Below are 21,263 nucleotides of genomic sequence, written 5' to 3'. Positions count from 1 at the left end.
ATGTGGCGATGAATGAATGGCAAAAGATCTTGTCATTGAATTAACACAAGCAGTGAGTATCGTTGATTCACTAAATAAAAGAGTTAATTTATTTCCTTGAATCAATGGATACCGTTTGATGCATTGAATCAATTATTTGACTTTAATACAACGATGCAGTTTGTCAACTGTTTATTTAGAAACATTTAGTATACGACAGAATGTTTACTCGTCTAATTACAAATGCAGATTGTTCCATTGAATGAATGAATTATGTTTGAAACTTTAAATGATTGAGAGAAGTTCTACACATTGAATGAACATGTGCAGTTTGTTGCAGTGAATGAATGCGTTCAGCTGGTGGTATTGAATAAATGGCAAAAGATCTACTCATTGAATTAACACATGCCGTGTGTTTCTTTGAAATAAAGTGTGCAGTTTGTTTCACGAACTAAATGAATAAGGTTTGTTTCATTGACTGAATGATTTGTCTCTACTCATTGGAATAGCATGTTCAGTGTGTTTCAGTGAATGAATGATTGCCGGCTGATTCATTGAATGAATGAATGCTGTTGGATTCATTAAATAAATAAATTACGTTTGCTTCATTGAAACTATGAAAACCGTTTGAGCAATTGTTTCAATGATTGAAGATGGATTTATTGACTACATGAATGCAGTTAGTTTGATTGAATGAAAGTATTAATTTCAAGGTTTTGTATAAATGCGAGAAGCTCTTCCCGTTACATTAAAACGTGCAGTTAGTTTCATTGAATGTTTGAGTTAAGCTTGACACTATGAATGAATGAGAGAGCTCTCCTCTTTGAATTAACAAGTGCAGTCATTTTAATTGAATGAATGCATGCAGTTTGTTTCTTTGAATGAATCCGGTTAGCATGTGGCAATGAATGAATGACAAAATCTCCAATCATTGAATTAAAACATGCAGTGTGTTTCATTGAATGTAAGAGTGCCGTTTGATTCACTAAATAAAGGAGTTAATCAGTATTGTTCGTTAACTAAATGAGCAAAGTTTGTTTCATTGACTGAATGAATTATCTCTACTCATTGGAATAGCACGACCAGTGTGTTTCATTGAATGAATGATTGCCGGCTCATTCATTGCATGAATGAATGCTGTTGGATTCATTAAATAAATAAATTACGTTTGCTTCATTGAATCTATGAAAACCGTTTGTTTCACTGAATCAATCATTGAAGTTGGATTTATTGACTATATGAATGCAGTTAGTTTGATTGAATGAAAGCGTAAAGTTCGAGGTTTTGTATAAATTAGAGAAGCTCTTCTCGTTACATTCTAACGTGCAGTTTGTTCATTGAATGAATCTGTTAAGTTTAACACTATGAATGAAAGAGAGACGCTCTACTCTTTGAATTAACAAGTGCAGTTTCTTTCATTGAATGAATGCGTTTAGCATGTGGCGATGAATGAATGGCAAAAGATCTAGTCATTGAATTAACACAAGCAGTGAGTATCGTTGATTCACTGAATAAAAGAGTTAATTTATTTCGTTGAATCAATGAATACCGTTTGATGCATTGAATCAATTATTTGACTTTAATACAACGATGCAGTTTGTAAACTGTTAATTTAGAAACATTTAGTATACGACAGAATGTTTACTCGTCTAATTACAAATGCAGATTGTTCCATTGAATGAATGAATTATGTTTGAAACTTTAAATGATTGTGAGAAGTTCTACACATTGAATGAACATGTGCAGTTTGTTGCAGTGAATGAATGCGTTCAGCTGGTGGTATTGAATAAATGGCAAAAGATCTACTCATTGAATTAACACATGCCGTGTGTTTCTTTGAAATAAAGTGTGCAGTTTGTTTCACGAACTAAATGAATAAAGTTTGTTTCATTGACTGAATGATTTGTCTCTACTCATTGGAATAGCATGTTCAGTGTGTTTCAGTGAATGAATGATTGCCGGCTGATTCATTGAATGAATGAATGCTGTTGGATTCATTAAATAAATAAATTACGTTTGCTTCATTGAAACTATGAAAACCGTTTGAGCAATTGTTTCAATGATTGAAGATGGATTTATTGACTACATGAATGCAGTTAGTTTGATTGAATGAAAGTATTAATTTCAAGGTTTTGTATAAATGCGAGAAGCTCTTCCCGTTACATTAAAACGTGCAGTTAGTTTCATTGAATGTTTGAGTTAAGCTTGACACTATGAATGAATGAGAGAGCTCTCCTCTTTGAATTAACAAGTGCAGTCATTTTCATTGAATGAATGCATGCAGTTTGTTTCTTTGAATGAATCCGTTTAGCATGTGGCAATGAATGAATGACAAAATCTCCAATCATTGAATTAAAACATGCAGTGTGTTTCATTGAATGTAAGAGTGCCGTTTGATTCACTAAATAAAGGAGTTAATCAGTATTGTTCGTTAACTAAATGAGTAAAGTTTGTTTCATTGACTGAATGAATTATCTCTACTCATTGGAATAGCACGACCAGTGTGTTTCATTGAATGAATGATTGCCGGCTCATTCATTGCATGAATGAATGCTGTTGGATTCATTAAATAAATAAATTACGTTTGCTTCATTGAATCTATGAAAACCGTTTGTTTCACTGAATCAATCATTGAAGTTGGATTTATTGACTATATGAATGCAGTTAGTTTGATTGAATGAAAGCATAAAGTTCGAGGTTTTTTATAAATTAGAGAAGCTCTTCTCGTTACATTCTAACGTGCAGTTTGTTCATTGAATGAATCTGTTAAGTTTAACACTATGAATGAAGGAGAGACGCTCTACTCTTTGAATTAACAAGTGCAGTTTCTTTCATTGAATGAATGCGTTTAGCATGTGGCGATGAATGAATGGCAAAAGATCTAGTCATTGAATTAACACAAGCAGTGAGTATCGTTGATTCACTAAATAAAAGAGTTAATTTATTTCGTTGAATCAATGAATACCGTTTGATGCATTGAATCAATTATTTGACTTTAATACAACGATGCAGTTTGTAAACTGTTAATTTAGAAACATTTAGTATACGACAGAATGTTTACTCGTCTAATTACAAATGCAGATTGTTCCATTGAATGAATGAATTATGTTTGAAACTTTAAATGATTGTGAGAAGTTCTACACATTGAATGAACATGTGCAGTTTGTTGCAGTGAATGAATGCGTTTAGCATGTGGCGATGAATGAATGGCAAAAGATCTAGTCATTGAATTAACACAAGCAGTGAGTATCGTTGATTCACTAAATAAAAGAGTTAATTTATTTCGTTGAATCAATGAATACCGTTTGATGCATTGAATCAATTATTTGACTTTAATACAACGATGCAGTTTGTAAACTGTTAATTTAGAAACATTTAGTATACGACAGAATGTTTACTCGTCTAATTACAAATGCAGATTGTTCCATTGAATGAATGAATTATGTTTGAAACTTTAAATGATTGTGAGAAGTTCTACACATTGAATGAACATGTGCAGTTTGTTGCAGTGAATGAATGCGTTCAGCTGGTGGTATTGAATAAATGGCAAAAGATCTACTCATTGAATTAACACATGCCGTGTGTTTCTTTGAAATAAAGTGTGCAATTTGTTTCACGAACTAAATGAATAAAGTTTGTTTCATTGACTGAATGATTTGTCTCTACTCATTGGAATAGCATGTTCAGTGTGTTTCAGTGAATGAATGATTGCCGGCTGATTCATTGAATGAATGAATGCTGTTGGATTCATTAAATAAATAAATTACGTTTGCTTCATTGAAACTATGAAAACCGTTTGAGCAATTGTTTCAATGATTGAAGATGGATTTATTGACTACATGAATGCAGTTAGTTTGATTGAATGAAAGTATTAATTTCAAGGTTTTGTATAAATGCGAGAAGCTCTTCCCGTTACATGAAAACGTGCAGTTAGTTTCATTGAATGTTTGAGTTAAGCTTGACACTATGAATGAATGAGAGAGCTCTCCTCTTTGAATTAACAAGTGCAGTCATTTTCATTGAATGAATGCATGCAGTTTGTTTCTTTGAATGAATCCGTTTAGCATGTGGCAATGAATGAATGACAAAATCTCCAATCATTGAATTAAAACATGCAGTGTGTTTCATTGAATGTAAGAGTGCCGTTTGATTCACTAAATAAAGGAGTTAATCAGTATTGTTCGTTAACTAAATGAGTAAAGTTTGTTTCATTGACTGAATGAATTATCTCTACTCATTGGAATAGCACGACCAGTGTGTTTCATTGAATGAATGATTGCCGGCTCATTCATTGCATGAATGAATGCTGTTGGATTCATTAAATAAATAAATTACGTTTGCTTCATTGAATCTATGAAAACCGTTTGTTTCACTGAATCAATCATTGAAGTTGGATTTATTGACTATATGAATGCAGTTAGTTTGATTGAATGAAAGCGTAAAGTTCGAGGTTTTGTATAAATTAGAGAAGCTCTTCTCGTTACATTCTAACGTGCAGTTTGTTCATTGAATGAATCTGTTAAGTTTAACACTATGAATGAAGGAGAGACGCTCTACTCTTTGAATTAACAAGTGCAGTTTCTTTCATTGAATGAATGCGTTTAGCATGTGGCGATGAATGAATGGCAAAAGATCTAGTCATTGAATTAACACAAGCAGTGAGTATCGTTGATTCACTAAATAAAAGAGTTAATTTATTTCGTTGAATCAATGAATACCGTTTGATGCATTGAATCAATTATTTGACTTTAATACAACGATGCAGTTTGTAAACTGTTAATTTAGAAACATTTAGTATACGACAGAATGTTTACTCGTCTAATTACAAATGCAGATTGTTCCATTGAATGAATGAATTATGTTTGAAACTTTAAATGATTGTGAGAAGTTCTACACATTGAATGAACATGTGCAGTTTGTTGCAGTGAATGAATGCGTTTAGCATGTGGCGATGAATGAATGGCAAAAGATCTAGTCATTGAATTAACACAAGCAGTGAGTATCGTTGATTCACTAAATAAAAGAGTTAATTTATTTCGTTGAATCAATGAATACCGTTTGATGCATTGAATCAATTATTTGACTTTAATACAACGATGCAGTTTGTAAACTGTTAATTTAGAAACATTTAGTATACGACAGAATGTTTACTCGTCTAATTACAAATGCAGATTGTTCCATTGAATGAATGAATTATGTTTGAAACTTTAAATGATTGTGAGAAGTTCTACACATTGAATGAACATGTGCAGTTTGTTGCAGTGAATGAATGCGTTTAGCATGTGGCGATGAATGAATGGCAAAAGATCTAGTCATTGAATTAACACAAGCAGTGAGTATCGTTGATTCACTAAATAAAAGAGTTAATTTATTTCGTTGAATCAATGAATACCGTTTGATGCATTGAATCAATTATTTGACTTTAATACAACGATGCAGTTTGTAAACTGTTAATTTAGAAACATTTAGTATACGACAGAATGTTTACTCGTCTAATTACAAATGCAGATTGTTCCATTGAATGAATGAATTATGTTTGAAACTTTAAATGATTGTGAGAAGTTCTACACATTGAATGAACATGTGCAGTTTGTTGCAGTGAATGAATGCGTTCAGCTGGTGGTATTGAATAAATGGCAAAAGATCTACTCATTGAATTAACACATGCCGTGTGTTTCTTTGAAATAAAGTGTGCAATTTGTTTCACGAACTAAATGAATAAAGTTTGTTTCATTGACTGAATGATTTGTCTCTACTCATTGGAATAGCATGTTCAGTGTGTTTCAGTGAATGAATGATTGCCGGCTGATTCATTGAATGAATGAATGCTGTTGGATTCATTAAATAAATAAATTACGTTTGCTTCATTGAAACTATGAAAACCGTTTGAGCAATTGTTTCAATGATTGAAGATGGATTTATTGACTACATGAATGCAGTTAGTTTGATTGAATGAAAGTATTAATTTCAAGGTTTTGTATAAATGCGAGAAGCTCTTCCCGTTACATTAAAACGTGCAGTTAGTTTCATTGAATGTTTGAGTTAAGCTTGACACTATGAATGAATGAGAGAGCTCTCCTCTTTGAATTAACAAGTGCAGTCATTTTCATTGAATGAATGCATGCAGTTTGTTTCTTTGAATGAATCCGTTTAGCATGTGGCAATGAATGAATGACAAAATCTCCAATCATTGAATTAAAACATGCAGTGTGTTTCATTGAATGTAAGAGTGCCGTTTGATTCACTAAATAAAGGAGTTAATCAGTATTGTTCGTTAACTAAATGAGTAAAGTTTGTTTCATTGACTGAATGAATTATCTCTACTCATTGGAATAGCACGACCAGTGTGTTTCATTGAATGAATGATTGCCGGCTCATTCATTGCATGAATGAATGCTGTTGGATTCATTAAATAAATAAATTACGTTTGCTTCATTGAATCTATGAAAACCGTTTGTTTCACTGAATCAATCATTGAAGTTGGATTTATTGACTATATGAATGCAGTTAGTTTGATTGAATGAAAGCGTAAAGTTCGAGGTTTTGTATAAATTAGAGAAGCTCTTCTCGTTACATTCTAACGTGCAGTTTGTTCATTGAATGAATCTGTTAAGTTTAACACTATGAATGAAGGAGAGACGCTCTACTCTTTGAATTAACAAGTGCAGTTTCTTTCATTGAATGAATGCGTTTAGCATGTGGCGATGAATGAATGGCAAAAGATCTAGTCATTGAATTAACACAAGCAGTGAGTATCGTTGATTCACTAAATAAAAGAGTTAATTTATTTCGTTGAATCAATGAATACCGTTTGATGCATTGAATCAATTATTTGACTTTAATACAACGATGCAGTTTGTAAACTGTTAATTTAGAAACATTTAGTATACGACAGAATGTTTACTCGTCTAATTACAAATGCAGATTGTTCCATTGAATGAATGAATTATGTTTGAAACTTTAAATGATTGTGAGAAGTTCTACACATTGAATGAACATGTGCAGTTTGTTGCAGTGAATGAATGCGTTTAGCATGTGGCGATGAATGAATGGCAAAAGATCTAGTCATTGAATTAACACAAGCAGTGAGTATCGTTGATTCACTAAATAAAAGAGTTAATTTATTTCGTTGAATCAATGAATACCGTTTGATGCATTGAATCAATTATTTGACTTTAATACAACGATGCAGTTTGTAAACTGTTAATTTAGAAACATTTAGTATACGACAGAATGTTTACTCGTCTAATTACAAATGCAGATTGTTCCATTGAATGAATGAATTATGTTTGAAACTTTAAATGATTGTGAGAAGTTCTACACATTGAATGAACATGTGCAGTTTGTTGCAGTGAATGAATGCGTTCAGCTGGTGGTATTGAATAAATGGCAAAAGATCTACTCATTGAATTAACACATGCCGTGTGTTTCTTTGAAATAAAGTGTGCAATTTGTTTCACGAACTAAATGAATAAAGTTTGTTTCATTGACTGAATGATTTGTCTCTACTCATTGGAATAGCATGTTCAGTGTGTTTCAGTGAATGAATGATTGCCGGCTGATTCATTGAATGAATGAATGCTGTTGGATTCATTAAATAAATAAATTACGTTTGCTTCATTGAAACTATGAAAACCGTTTGAGCAATTGTTTCAATGATTGAAGATGGATTTATTGACTACATGAATGCAGTTAGTTTGATTGAATGAAAGTATTAATTTCAAGGTTTTGTATAAATGCGAGAAGCTCTTCCCGTTACATGAAAACGTGCAGTTAGTTTCATTGAATGTTTGAGTTAAGCTTGACACTATGAATGAATGAGAGAGCTCTCCTCTTTGAATTAACAAGTGCAGTCATTTTCATTGAATGAATGCATGCAGTTTGTTTCTTTGAATGAATCCGTTTAGCATGTGGCAATGAATGAATGACAAAATCTCCAATCATTGAATTAAAACATGCAGTGTGTTTCATTGAATGTAAGAGTGCCGTTTGATTCACTAAATAAAGGAGTTAATCAGTATTGTTCGTTAACTAAATGAGTAAAGTTTGTTTCATTGACTGAATGAATTATCTCTACTCATTGGAATAGCACGACCAGTGTGTTTCATTGAATGAATGATTGCCGGCTCATTCATTGCATGAATGAATGCTGTTGGATTCATTAAATAAATAAATTACGTTTGCTTCATTGAATCTATGAAAACCGTTTGTTTCACTGAATCAATCATTGAAGTTGGATTTATTGACTATATGAATGCAGTTAGTTTGATTGAATGAAAGCGTAAAGTTCGAGGTTTTGTATAAATTAGAGAAGCTCTTCTCGTTACATTCTAACGTGCAGTTTGTTCATTGAATGAATCTGTTAAGTTTAACACTATGAATGAAGGAGAGACGCTCTACTCTTTGAATTAACAAGTGCAGTTTCTTTCATTGAATGAATGCGTTTAGCATGTGGCGATGAATGAATGGCAAAAGATCTAGTCATTGAATTAACACAAGCAGTGAGTATCGTTGATTCACTAAATAAAAGAGTTAATTTATTTCGTTGAATCAATGAATACCGTTTGATGCATTGAATCAATTATTTGACTTTAATACAACGATGCAGTTTGTAAACTGTTAATTTAGAAACATTTAGTATACGACAGAATGTTTACTCGTCTAATTACAAATGCAGATTGTTCCATTGAATGAATGAATTATGTTTGAAACTTTAAATGATTGTGAGAAGTTCTACACATTGAATGAACATGTGCAGTTTGTTGCAGTGAATGAATGCGTTTAGCATGTGGCGATGAATGAATGGCAAAAGATCTAGTCATTGAATTAACACAAGCAGTGAGTATCGTTGATTCACTAAATAAAAGAGTTAATTTATTTCGTTGAATCAATGAATACCGTTTGATGCATTGAATCAATTATTTGACTTTAATACAACGATGCAGTTTGTAAACTGTTAATTTAGAAACATTTAGTATACGACAGAATGTTTACTCGTCTAATTACAAATGCAGATTGTTCCATTGAATGAATGAATTATGTTTGAAACTTTAAATGATTGTGAGAAGTTCTACACATTGAATGAACATGTGCAGTTTGTTGCAGTGAATGAATGCGTTTAGCATGTGGCGATGAATGAATGGCAAAAGATCTAGTCATTGAATTAACACAAGCAGTGAGTATCGTTGATTCACTAAATAAAAGAGTTAATTTATTTCGTTGAATCAATGAATACCGTTTGATGCATTGAATCAATTATTTGACTTTAATACAACGATGCAGTTTGTAAACTGTTAATTTAGAAACATTTAGTATACGACAGAATGTTTACTCGTCTAATTACAAATGCAGATTGTTCCATTGAATGAATGAATTATGTTTGAAACTTTAAATGATTGTGAGAAGTTCTACACATTGAATGAACATGTGCAGTTTGTTGCAGTGAATGAATGCGTTCAGCTGGTGGTATTGAATAAATGGCAAAAGATCTACTCATTGAATTAACACATGCCGTGTGTTTCTTTGAAATAAAGTGTGCAATTTGTTTCACGAACTAAATGAATAAAGTTTGTTTCATTGACTGAATGATTTGTCTCTACTCATTGGAATAGCATGTTCAGTGTGTTTCAGTGAATGAATGATTGCCGGCTGATTCATTGAATGAATGAATGCTGTTGGATTCATTAAATAAATAAATTACGTTTGCTTCATTGAAACTATGAAAACCGTTTGAGCAATTGTTTCAATGATTGAAGATGGATTTATTGACTACATGAATGCAGTTAGTTTGATTGAATGAAAGTATTAATTTCAAGGTTTTGTATAAATGCGAGAAGCTCTTCCCGTTACATTAAAACGTGCAGTTAGTTTCATTGAATGTTTGAGTTAAGCTTGACACTATGAATGAATGAGAGAGCTCTCCTCTTTGAATTAACAAGTGCAGTCATTTTCATTGAATGAATGCATGCAGTTTGTTTCTTTGAATGAATCCGTTTAGCATGTGGCAATGAATGAATGACAAAATCTCCAATCATTGAATTAAAACATGCAGTGTGTTTCATTGAATGTAAGAGTGCCGTTTGATTCACTAAATAAAGGAGTTAATCAGTATTGTTCGTTAACTAAATGAGTAAAGTTTGTTTCATTGACTGAATGAATTATCTCTACTCATTGGAATAGCACGACCAGTGTGTTTCATTGAATGAATGATTGCCGGCTCATTCATTGCATGAATGAATGCTGTTGGATTCATTAAATAAATAAATTACGTTTGCTTCATTGAATCTATGAAAACCGTTTGTTTCACTGAATCAATCATTGAAGTTGGATTTATTGACTATATGAATGCAGTTAGTTTGATTGAATGAAAGCGTAAAGTTCGAGGTTTTGTATAAATTAGAGAAGCTCTTCTCGTTACATTCTAACGTGCAGTTTGTTCATTGAATGAATCTGTTAAGTTTAACACTATGAATGAAGGAGAGACGCTCTACTCTTTGAATTAACAAGTGCAGTTTCTTTCATTGAATGAATGCGTTTAGCATGTGGCGATGAATGAATGGCAAAAGATCTAGTCATTGAATTAACACAAGCAGTGAGTATCGTTGATTCACTAAATAAAAGAGTTAATTTATTTCGTTGAATCAATGAATACCGTTTGATGCATTGAATCAATTATTTGACTTTAATACAACGATGCAGTTTGTAAACTGTTAATTTAGAAACATTTAGTATACGACAGAATGTTTACTCGTCTAATTACAAATGCAGATTGTTCCATTGAATGAATGAATTATGTTTGAAACTTTAAATGATTGTGAGAAGTTCTACACATTGAATGAACATGTGCAGTTTGTTGCAGTGAATGAATGCGTTTAGCATGTGGCGATGAATGAATGGCAAAAGATCTTGTCATTGAATTAACACAAGCAGTGAGTATCGTTGATTCACTAAATAAAAGAGTTAATTTATTTCCTTGAATCAATGGATACCGTTTGATGCATTGAATCAATTATTTGACTTTAATACAACGATGCAGTTTGTAAACTGTTAATTTAGAAACATTTAGTATACGACAGAATGTTTACTCGTCTAATTACAAATGCAGATTGTTCCATTGAATGAATGAATTATGTTTGAAACGTTAAATGATTGAGAGAAGTTCTACACATTGAATGTAGTTAATCAGTATTGTTCGTTAACTAAATGAGTAAAGGTTGTTTCATTGACTGAATGAATTGTCTCTACTCATTGGAAGAGCACGACCAGTGTGTTTCATTGAATGAATGCTTGCCGGCTCATTCATTGCATGAATGAATGCTGTTGGATTCATTAAATAAATAAATTACGTTTGCTTCATTGAATCTATGAAAACCGTTTGTTTCACTGAATCAATCATTGAAGTTGGATTTATTGACTATATGAATGCAGTTAGTTTGATTGAATGAAATCGTAAAGTTCGAGGTTTTGTATAAATTAGAGAAGCTCTTCTCGTTACATTCTAACGTGCAGTTTGTTCATTGAATGAATCTGTTAAGTTTAACACTATGAATGAAGGAGAGACGCTCTACTCTTTGAATTAACAAGTGCAGTTTCTTTAATTGAATGAATGCGTTTAGCATGTGGCGATGAATGAATGGCAAAAGATCTAGTCATTGAATTAACACAAGCAGTGAGTATCGTTGATTCACTAAATAAAAGAGTTAATTTATTTCGTTGAATCAATGAATACCGTTTGATGCATTGAATCAATTATTTGACTTTAATACAATGATGCAGTTTGTCAACTGTTTATTTAGAAACATTTAGTATACGACAGAATGTTTACTCGTCTAATTACAAATGCAGATTGTTCCATTGAATGAATGAATTATGTTTGAAACTTTAAATGATTGAGAGAAGTTCTACACATTGAATGAACATGTGCAGTTTGTTGCAGTGAATGAATGCGTTCAGCTGGTGGTATTGAATAAATGGCAAAAGATCTACTCATTGAATTAACACATGCCGTGTGTTTCTTTGAAATAAAGTGTGCAGTTTGTTTCACGAACTAAATGAATAAGGTTTGTTTCATTGACTGAATGATTTGTCTCTACTCATTGGAATAGCATGTTCAGTGTGTTTCAGTGAATGAATGATTGCCGGCTGATTCATTGAATGAATGAATGCTGTTGGATTCATTAAATAAATAAATTACGTTTGCTTCATTGAAACTATGAAAACCGTTTGAGCAATTGTTTCAATGATTGAAGATGGATTTATTGACTACATGAATGCAGTTAGTTTGATTGAATGAAAGTATTAATTTCAAGGTTTTGTATAAATGCGAGAAGCTCTTCCCGTTACATTAAAACGTGCAGTTAGTTTCATTGAATGTTTGAGTTAAGCTTGACACTATGAATGAATGAGAGAGCTCTCCTCTTTGAATTAACAAGTGCAGTCATTTTAATTGAATGAATGCATGCAGTTTGTTTCTTTGAATGAATCCGGTTAGCATGTGGCAATGAATGAATGACAAAATCTCCAATCATTGAATTAAAACATGCAGTGTGTTTCATTGAATGTAAGAGTGCCGTTTGATTCACTAAATAAAGGAGTTAATCAGTATTGTTCGTTAACTAAATGAGCAAAGTTTGTTTCATTGACTGAATGAATTATCTCTACTCATTGGAATAGCACGACCAGTGTGTTTCATTGAATGAATGATTGCCGGCTCATTCATTGCATGAATGAATGCTGTTGGATTCATTAAATAAATAAATTACGTTTGCTTCATTGAATCTATGAAAACCGTTTGTTTCACTGAATCAATCATTGAAGTTGGATTTATTGACTATATGAATGCAGTTAGTTTGATTGAATGAAAGCGTAAAGTTCGAGGTTTTGTATAAATTAGAGAAGCTCTTCTCGTTACATTCTAACGTGCAGTTTGTTCATTGAATGAATCTGTTCAGTTTAACACTATGAATGAAGGAGAGACGCTCTACTCTTTGAATTAACAAGTGCAGTTTCTTTCATTGAATGAATGCGTTTAGCATGTGGCGATGAATGAATGGCAAAAGATCTAGTCATTGAATTAACACAAGCAGTGAGTATCGTTGATTCACTAAATAAAAGAGTTAATTTATTTCGTTGAATAAATGAATACCGTTTGATGCATTGAATCAATTATTTGACTTTAATACAACGATGCAGTTTGTAAACTGTTAATTTAGAAACATTTAGTATACGACAGAATGTTTACTCGTCTAATTACAAATGCAGATTGTTCCATTGAATGAATGAATTATGTTTGAAACTTTAAATGATTGTGAGAAGTTCTACACATTGAATGAACATGTGCAGTTTGTTGCAGTGAATGAATGCGTTTAGCATGTGGCGATGAATGAATGGCAAAAGATCTAGTCATTGAATTAACACAAGCAGTGAGTATCGTTGATTCACTAAATAAAAGAGTTAATTTATTTCGTTGAATCAATGAATACCGTTTGATGCATTGAATCAATTATTTGACTTTAATACAACGATGCAGTTTGTAAACTGTTAATTTAGAAACATTTAGTATACGACAGAATGTTTACTCGTCTAATTACAAATGCAGATTGTTCCATTGAATGAATGAATTATGTTTGAAACTTTAAATGATTGTGAGAAGTTCTACACATTGAATGAACATGTGCAGTTTGTTGCAGTGAATGAATGCGTTCAGCTGGTGGTATTGAATAAATGGCAAAAGATCTACTCATTGAATTAACACATGCCGTGTGTTTCTTTGAAATAAAGTGTGCAGTTTGTTTCACGAACTAAATGAATAAAGTTTGTTTCATTGACTGAATGATTTGTCTCTACTCATTGGAATAGCATGTTCAGTGTGTTTCAGTGAATGAATGATTGCCGGCTGATTCATTGAATGAATGAATGCTGTTGGATTCATTAAATAAATAAATTACGTTTGCTTCATTGAAACTATGAAAACCGTTTGAGCAATTGTTTCAATGATTGAAGATGGATTTATTGACTACATGAATGCAGTTAGTTTGATTGAATGAAAGTATTAATTTCAAGGTTTTGTATAAATGCGAGAAGCTCTTCCCGTTACATGAAAACGTGCAGTTAGTTTCATTGAATGTTTGAGTTAAGCTTGACACTATGAATGAATGAGAGAGCTCTCCTCTTTGAATTAACAAGTGCAGTCATTTTCATTGAATGAATGCATGCAGTTTGTTTCTTTGAATGAATCCGTTTAGCATGTGGCAATGAATGAATGACAAAATCTCCAATCATTGAATTAAAACATGCAGTGTGTTTCATTGAATGTAAGAGTGCCGTTTGATTCACTAAATAAAGGAGTTAATCAGTATTGTTCGTTAACTAAATGAGTAAAGTTTGTTTCATTGACTGAATGAATTATCTCTACTCATTGGAATAGCACGACCAGTGTGTTTCATTGAATGAATGATTGCCGGCTCATTCATTGCATGAATGAATGCTGTTGGATTCATTAAATAAATAAATTACGTTTGCTTCATTGAATCTATGAAAACCGTTTGTTTCACTGAATCAATCATTGAAGTTGGATTTATTGACTATATGAATGCAGTTAGTTTGATTGAATGAAAGCGTAAAGTTCGAGGTTTTGTATAAATTAGAGAAGCTCTTCTCGTTACATTCTAACGTGCAGTTTGTTCATTGAATGAATCTGTTAAGTTTAACACTATGAATGAAGGAGAGACGCTCTACTCTTTGAATTAACAAGTGCAGTTTCTTTCATTGAATGAATGCGTTTAGCATGTGGCGATGAATGAATGGCAAAAGATCTAGTCATTGAATTAACACAAGCAGTGAGTATCGTTGATTCACTAAATAAAAGAGTTAATTTATTTCGTTGAATCAATGAATACCGTTTGATGCATTGAATCAATTATTTGACTTTAATACAACGATGCAGTTTGTAAACTGTTAATTTAGAAACATTTAGTATACGACAGAATGTTTACTCGTCTAATTACAAATGCAGATTGTTCCATTGAATGAATGAATTATGTTTGAAACTTTAAATGATTGTGAGAAGTTCTACACATTGAATGAACATGTGCAGTTTGTTGCAGTGAATGAATGCGTTTAGCATGTGGCGATGAATGAATGGCAAAAGATCTTGTCTTTGAATTAACACAAGCAGTGAGTATCGTTGATTCACTAAATAAAAGAGTTAATTTATTTCCTTGAATCAATGGATACCGTTTGATGCATTGAATCAATTATTTGACTTTAATACAACGATGCAGTTTGTAAACTGTTAATTTAGAAACATTTAGTATACGACAGAATGTTTACTCGTCTAATTACAAATGCAGATTGTTCCATTGAATGAATGAATTATGTTTGAAACGTTAAATGATTGAGAGAAGTTCTACACATTGAATGAACGTTAATCAGTATTGTTCGTTAACTAAATGAGTAAAGTTTGTTTCATTGACTGAATGAATTGTCTCTACTCATTGGAAGAGCACGACCAGTGTGTTTCATTGAATGAATGCTTGCCGGCTCATTCATTGCATGAATGAATGCTGTTGGATTCATTAAATAAATAAATTACGTTTGCTTCATTGAATCTATGAAAACCGTTTGTTTCACTGAATCAATCATTGAAGTTCGATTTATTGACTATATGAATGCAGTTAGTTTGATTGAATGAAAGCGTAAAGTTCGAGGTTTTGTATAAATTAGAGAAGCTCTTCTCGTTACATTCTAACGTGCAGTTTGTTCATTGAATGAATCTGTTAAGTTTAACACTATGAATGAAGGAGAGACGCTCTACTCTTTGAATTAACAAGTGCAGTTTCTTTCATTGAATGAATGCGTTTAGCATGTGGCGATGAATGAATGGCAAAAGATCTAGTCATTGAATTAACACAAGCAGTGAGTATCGTTGATTCACTAAATAAAAGAGTTAATTTATTTCGTTGAATCAATGAATACCGTTTGATGCATTGAATCAATTATTTGACTTTAATACAACGATGCAGTTTGTCAACTGTTAATTTAGAAACATTTAGTATACGACAGAATGTTTACTCGTCTAATTACAAATGCAGATTGTTCCATTGAATGAATGAATTATGTTTGAAACTTTAAATGATTGAGAGAAGTTCTACACATTGAATGAACATGTGCAGTTTGTTGCAGTGAATGAATGCGTTCAGCTGGTGGTATTGAATAAATGGCAAAAGATCTACTCATTGAATTAACACATGCCGTGTGTTTCTTTGAAATAAAGTGTGCAGTTTGTTTCACGAACTAAATGAATAAAGTTTGTTTCATTGACTGAATGATTTGTCTCTACTCATTGGAATAGCATGTTCAGTGTGTTTCAGTGAATGAATGATTGCCGGCTGATTCATTGAATGAATGAATGCTGTTGGATTCATTAAATAAATAAATTACGTTTGCTTCATTGAAACTATGAAAACCGTTTGAGCAATTGTTTCAATGATTGAAGATGGATTTATTGACTACATGAATGCAGTTAGTTTGATTGAATGAAAGTATTAATTTCAAGGTTTTGTATAAATGCGAGAAGCTCTTCCCGTTACATGAAAACGTGCAGTTAGTTTCATTGAATGTTTGAGTTAAGCTTGACACTATGAATGAATGAGAGAGCTCTCCTCTTTGAATTAACAAGTGCAGTCATTTTCATTGAATGAATGCATGCAGTTTGTTTCTTTGAATGAATCCGTTTAGCATGTGGCAATGAATGAATGACAAAATCTCCAATCATTGAATTAAAACATGCAGTGTGTTTCATTGAATGTAAGAGTGCCGTTTGATTCACTAAATAAAGGAGTTAATCAGTATTGTTCGTTAACTAAATGAGTAAAGTTTGTTTCATTGACTGAATGAATTATCTCTACTCATTGGAATAGCACGACCAGTGTGTTTCATTGAATGAATGATTGCCGGCTCATTCATTGCATGAATGAATGCTGTTGGATTCATTAAATAAATAAATTACGTTTGCTTCATTGAATCTATGAAAACCGTTTGTTTCACTGAATCAATCATTGAAGTTGGATTTATTGACTATATGAATGCAGTTAGTTTGATTGAATGAAAGCGTAAAGTTCGAGGTTTTGTATAAATTAGAGAAGCTCTTCTCGTTACATTCTAACGTGCAGTTTGTTCATTGAATGAATCTGTTAAGTTTAACACTATGAATGAAGGAGAGACGCTCTACTCTTTGAATTAACAAGTGCAGTTTCTTTCATTGAATGAATGCGTTTAGCATGTGGCGATGAATGAATGGCAAAAGATCTAGTCATTGAATTAACACAAGCAGTGAGTATCGTTGATTCACTAAATAAAAGAGTTAATTTATTTCGTTGAATCAATGAATACCGTTTGATGCATTGAATCAATTATTTGACTCTAATACAATGATGCAGTTTGTCAACTGTTTATTTAGAAACATTTAGTATACGACAGAATGTTTACTCGTCTAATTACAAATGCAGATTGTTCCATTGAATGAATGAATTATGTTTGAAACTTTAAATGATTGAGAGAAGTTCTACACATTGAATGAACATGTGCAGTTTGTTGCAGTGAATGAATGCGTTCAGCTGGTGGTATTGAATAAATGGCAAAAGATCTACTCATTGAATTAACACATGCCGTGTGTTTCTTTGAAATAAAGTGTGCAGTTTGTTTCACGAACTAAATGAATAAGGTTTGTTTCATTGACTGAATGATTTGTCTCTACTCATTGGAATAGCATGTTCAGTGTGTTTCAGTGAATGAATGATTGCCGGCTGATTCATTGAATGAATGAATGCTGTTGGATTCATTAAATAAATAAATTACGTTTGCTTCATTGAAACTATGAAAACCGTTTGAGCAATTGTTTCAATGATTGAAGATGGATTTATTGACTACATGAATGCAGTTAGTTTGATTGAATGAAAGTATTAATTTCAAGGTTTTGTATAAATGCGAGAAGCTCTTCCCGTTACATTAAAACGTGCAGTTAGTTTCATTGAATGTTTGAGTTAAGCTTGACACTATGAATGAATGAGAGAGCTCTCCTCTTTGAATTAACAAGTGCAGTCATTTTCATTGAATGAATGCATGCAGTTTGTTTCTTTGAATGAATCCGGTTAGCATGTGGCAATGAATGAATGACAAAATCTCCAATCATTGAATTAAAACATGCAGTGTGTTTCATTGAATGTAAGAGTGCCGTTTGATTCACTAAATAAAGGAGTTAATCAGTATTGTTCGTTAACTAAATGAGCAAAGTTTGTTTCATTGACTGAATGAATTATCTCTACTCATTGGAATAGCACGACCAGTGTGTTTCATTGAATGAATGATTGCCGGCTCATTCATTGCATGAATGAATGCTGTTGGATTCATTAAATAAATAAATTACGTTTGCTTAATTGAATCTATGAAAACCGTTTGTTTCACTGAATCAATCATTGAAGTTGGATTTATTGACTATATGAATGCAGTTAGTTTGATTGAATGAAAGCGTAAAGTTCGAGGTTTTGTATAAATTAGAGAAGCTCTTCTCGTTACATTCTAACGTGCAGTTTGTTCATTGAATGAATCTGTTCAGTTTAACACTATGAATGAAGGAGAGACGCTCTACTCTTTGAATTAACAAGTGCAGTTTCTTTCATTGAATGAATGCGTTTAGCATGTGGCGATGAATGAATGGCAAAAGATCTAGTCATTGAATTAACACAAGCAGTGAGTATCGTTGATTCACGAAATAAAAGAGTTAATTTATTTCGTTGAATAAATGAATACCGTTTGATGCATTGAATCAATTATTTGACTTTAATACAACGATGCAGTTTGTAAACTGTTAATTTAGAAACATTTAGTATACGACAGAATGTTTACTCGTCTAATTACAAATGCAGATTGTTCCATTGAATGAATGAATTATGTTTGAAACTTTAAATGATTGTGAGAAGTTCTACACATTGAATGAACATGTGCAGTTTGTTGCAGTGAATGAATGCGTTTAGCATGTGGCGATGAATGAATGGCAAAAGATCTAGTCATTGAATTAACACAAGCAGTGAGTATCGTTGATTCACTAAATAAAAGAGTTAATTTATTTCGTTGAATCAATGAATACCGTTTGATGCATTGAATCAATTATTTGACTTTAATACAACGATGCAGTTTGTAAACTGTTAATTTAGAAACATTTAGTATACGACAGAATGTTTACTCGTCTAATTACAAATGCAGATTGTTCCATTGAATGAATGAAATATGTTTGAAACTTTAAATGATTGTGAGAAGTTCTACACATTGAATGAACATGTGCAGTTTGTTGCAGTGAATGAATGCGTTCAGCTGGTGGTATTGAATAAATGGCAAAAGATCTACTCATTGAATTAACACATGCCGTGTGTTTCTTTGAAATAAAGTGTGCAGTTTGTTTCACGAACTAAATGAATAAAGTTTGTTTCATTGACTGAATGATTTGTCTCTACTCATTGGAATAGCATGTTCAGTGTGTTTCAGTGAATGAATGATTGCCGGCTGATTCATTGAATGAATGAATGCTGTTGGATTCATTAAATAAATAAATTACGTTTGCTTCATTGAAACTATGAAAACCGTTTGAGCAATTGTTTCAATGATTGAAGATGGATTTATTGACTACATGAATGCAGTTAGTTTGATTGAATGAAAGTATTAATTTCAAGGTTTTGTATAAATGCGAGAAGCTCTTCCCGTTACATGAAAACGTGCAGTTAGTTTCATTGAATGTTTGAGTTAAGCTTGACACTATGAATGAATGAGAGAGCTCTCCTCTTTGAATTAACAAGTGCAGTCATTTTCATTGAATGAATGCATGCAGTTTGTTTCTTTGAATGAATCCGTTTAGCATGTGGCAATGAATGAATGACAAAATCTCCAATCATTGAATTAAAACATGCAGTGTGTTTCATTGAATGTAAGAGTGCCGTTTGATTCACTAAATAAAGGAGTTAATCAGTATTGTTCGTTAACTAAATGAGTAAAGTTTGTTTCATTGACTGAATGAATTATCTCTACTCATTGGAATAGCACGACCAGTGTGTTTCATTGAATGAATGATTGCCGGCTCATTCATTGCATGAATGAATGCTGTTGGATTCATTAAATAAATAAATTACGTTTGCTTCATTGAATCTATGAAAACCGTTTGTTTCACTGAATCAATCATTGAAGTTGGATTTATTGACTATATGAATGCAGTTAGTTTGATTGAATGAAAGCGTAAAGTTCGAGGTTTTGTATAAATTAGAGAAGCTCTTCTCGTTACATTCTAACGTGCAGTTTGTTCATTGAATGAATCTGTTAAGTTTAACACTATGAATGAAGGAGAGACGCTCTACTCTTTGAATTAACAAGTGCAGTTTCTTTCATTGAATGAATGCGTTTAGCATGTGGCGATGAATGAATGGCAAAAGATCTAGTCATTGAATTAACACAAGCAGTGAGTATCGTTGATTCACTAAATAAAAGAGTTAATTTATTTCGTTGAATCAATGAATACCGTTTGATGCATTGAATCAATTATTTGACTCTAATACAATGATGCAGTTTGTCAACTGTTTATTTAGAAACATTTAGTATACGACAGAATGTTTACTCGTCTAATTACAAATGCAGATTGTTCCATTGAATGAATGAATTATGTTTGAAACTTTAAATGATTGAGAGAAGTTCTACACATTGAATGAACATGTGCAGTTTGTTGCAGTGAATGAATGCGTTCAGCTGGTGGTATTGAATAAATGGCAAAAGATCTACTCATTGAATTAACACATGCCGTGTGTTTCTTTGAAATAAAGTGTGCAGTTTGTTTCACGAACTAAATGAATAAGGTTTGTTTCATTGACTGAATGATTTGTCTCTACTCATTGGAATAGCATGTTCAGTGTGTTTCAGTGAATGAATGATTGCCGGCTGATTCATTGAATGAATGAATGCTGTTGGATTCATTAAATAAATAAATTACGTTTGCTTCATTGAAACTATGAAAACCGTTTGAGCAATTGTTTCAATGATTGAAGATGGATTTATTGACTACATGAATGCAGTTAGTTTGATTGAATGAAAGTATTAATTTCAAGGTTTTGTATAAATGCGAGAAGCTCTTCCCGTTACATTAAAACGTGCAGTTAGTTTCATTGAATGTTTGAGTTAAGCTTGACACTATGAATGAATGAGAGAGCTCTCCTCTTTGAATTAACAAGTGCAGTCATTTTCATTGAATG

The sequence above is a fragment of the Chiloscyllium plagiosum genome, unplaced genomic scaffold (genome assembly GCF_037043375.1).
Source record: "Chiloscyllium plagiosum isolate Xiang-an unplaced genomic scaffold, Cpla_swu_hap1 HiC_scaffold_18, whole genome shotgun sequence".
Lineage (NCBI taxonomy): Eukaryota > Metazoa > Chordata > Chondrichthyes > Orectolobiformes > Hemiscylliidae > Chiloscyllium > Chiloscyllium plagiosum.
The sequence above is the reverse complement of the archived record's forward strand: the minus strand, read 5'-3'. Positions refer to the sequence as shown.